Source organism: Octopus bimaculoides, chromosome 4, assembly GCF_001194135.2.
Source record: "Octopus bimaculoides isolate UCB-OBI-ISO-001 chromosome 4, ASM119413v2, whole genome shotgun sequence".
Lineage (NCBI taxonomy): Eukaryota > Metazoa > Mollusca > Cephalopoda > Octopoda > Octopodidae > Octopus > Octopus bimaculoides.
The window spans coordinates 121578376-121580521 of record NC_068984.1 but is presented as its reverse complement, the minus strand read 5'-3'; the positions used below and the strand labels follow the sequence as shown (position 1 = coordinate 121580521).

The 2146-nt window shown below is 39.5% G+C and overlaps 1 long non-coding RNA gene across 1 annotated transcript in view; it reads left to right on the top strand.

Moving 5' to 3' along the window:
- Positions 1-987: 987 nt before the first annotated feature.
- The window catches only part of LOC128247626 (uncharacterized), a 17231-nt gene continuing 16072 nt past the window's right edge, over positions 988-2146 (top strand). Inside the window, exon 1 of the long non-coding RNA XR_008264001.1 lies at positions 988-1123. This is a non-coding gene — a long non-coding RNA (uncharacterized LOC128247626). The remainder of the gene's footprint in view (positions 1124-2146) is intronic.

Here is a 2146-nt window from a genome sequence, read left to right as displayed (position 1 = left end):
CAGGCTTTTAAAAAACGAAAATACGCCCTGGAGTCAATTTCTTTGACTAAAATTCTTCAAGGTGGTACCCTAGCATAGCTGCAGCCAAATGACTGCATCAAGTAAAAGATAAAAGAAAAAAAGATGTGTGCGTGTGCGTGTGTGTGTGTGTGTGTGTGTGTGTGTGTGTGTGTCTGTCTGTCTATCTGTATGCATGTATGTATGTATTTATGAATGTATGAATGTATGTAAGTATGTATGTATGTGTGTGTGTGTGTGCGTGGACGTGTATGTATACATATATACGTGTGTGTGTGTACGTAATGCATATATGCACTCAAATGGTGTTTTCCATGTACCTCTGGCACAAGTGCCAGTAAGGTGACACTGGTAATGATCATGCTCAAATGGTACTTTTTATGTGCCATGCAGCGGCCCTGGCCATGATCACGCTCGGATGGTGCTCTTAGCGCTCCACTAGCACGGATGCCAAAGGCATTGAAACAGAATGGCTTTCCCAAGACACAACAAAATTATTTAATTAAGTATTAACATCATCTCCTTCAAAATAGTCCCCTTGCAGAGCAATACACCAGTGCCAGTGCTCCTTCCATTTTTAGAATCCGGCCCGGAAGTCATTTTCTGTGAGTCAAGGAGCTTCTGCGATTTGCTCTGGATCTTGACAATGGTGTTAAAATGATGACCTTTGAGCTGCATTTTCATTTTCGGAAAGAGATGGAAGTCAGCCGGGGCTAAATCTGGTGAATAAGGTGGATGCAGAAGTGATACTATATTGTTTTTGCCAAGAAATCTACAAGTGAGGAGAGCTCAGTGACCGGGTGCATTGTCATTGGGAAGAATCTAATTTTTTGCGTTCTACAGATCCATTTGCTTTTGTTGAATGTCTTCCTTCAAAACTCTCTGTTATAGAAGAAACATTTTTTAATACCATTTTTTCATTGACTTGCAACAGGCATTGATGTGTAGCAATATTGTTAACGTGTTAGAACCTTAAAGAAACTCCCTGTCAAGAAACAACATCACCAAGATGAACAAATAGGCGCAGGAGTGGCTGTGTGGTAAGTAGCTTGCTTACCAGCCACATGGTTCCGGGTTCAGTCCCACTGCATGGCACCTTGGGCAAGTAAGTGTCTTTTACTATAGCCTCGGGCCGACCAAAGCCTTGTGAGTGGATTTGGTAGACGGAAACTGAAAGAAGCCCATCGTATATATGTATATATATGTATGTGTGTCTATATGTTTGTGTCTGTGTTTGTCCCCCCAACATCGCTCGACAACCGACGCTGGTGTGTTTACATCCCTGTAACTTAGCGATTCGGCAAAAGAGACCGATAGAATAAGTACCAGGCTTACAAAGAATAAGTCCTGGGGTCGATTTACTCGACTAAAGGCGGTGCTCCAGCATGGCTGCAGTCAAATGACTGAAACAAGTAAAAGAGTAAAAGAGAGTAAATGAAACTCAGTTCAATCTCAAAGACAATTCTTATCACTTTTGTAACTATATTTCTGCTGAAATACACTTCTTTTGCTTTAGCTAATTATGAAAACGAGGAAGTATTCGATAAAATAATTTTGTCATTATTAAGCTGGTGCTTGGAAGATAAATTAAATTGAAAATTTTTATGGAAGATTTTAATTTTGATCACTTTAAAACATGAAGTATCATAAAATCTGGGACAGTCTCGGTTGGGTTGGTATCAAAGCCTACTGCAGTTGTTAATTAAGTCTGCTGATGATATTAATGACCCATCTGCTTGTTGTTAGAGTCAGTCATTCCTCAGTCACTTCAAACTTCTTTCAATGGGAGACAAAAGCTGGGGGTTCTCCCCTAATTCATAACAACAAACTATCGACTCTACTGCTAACACCACTTCCACCAAATCAATCTCATGTCTCATCTAACCCAGGAAAATGAAATTAACAATTTATGGTTTTAAAATTATATTTTTTTTACATAATGTAATGTTGAATAATTTAGTAAAATCATCATCATCATCATCATCATCATCATCATCATCATCATCATCTTTATTGTCATCATCATCATCATCACCATCATCACCATTATCACCACCACCACCACCACCATCACCACCACCACCACCACTACTACCATCATCATCATCATCATCATTACCACCACCAC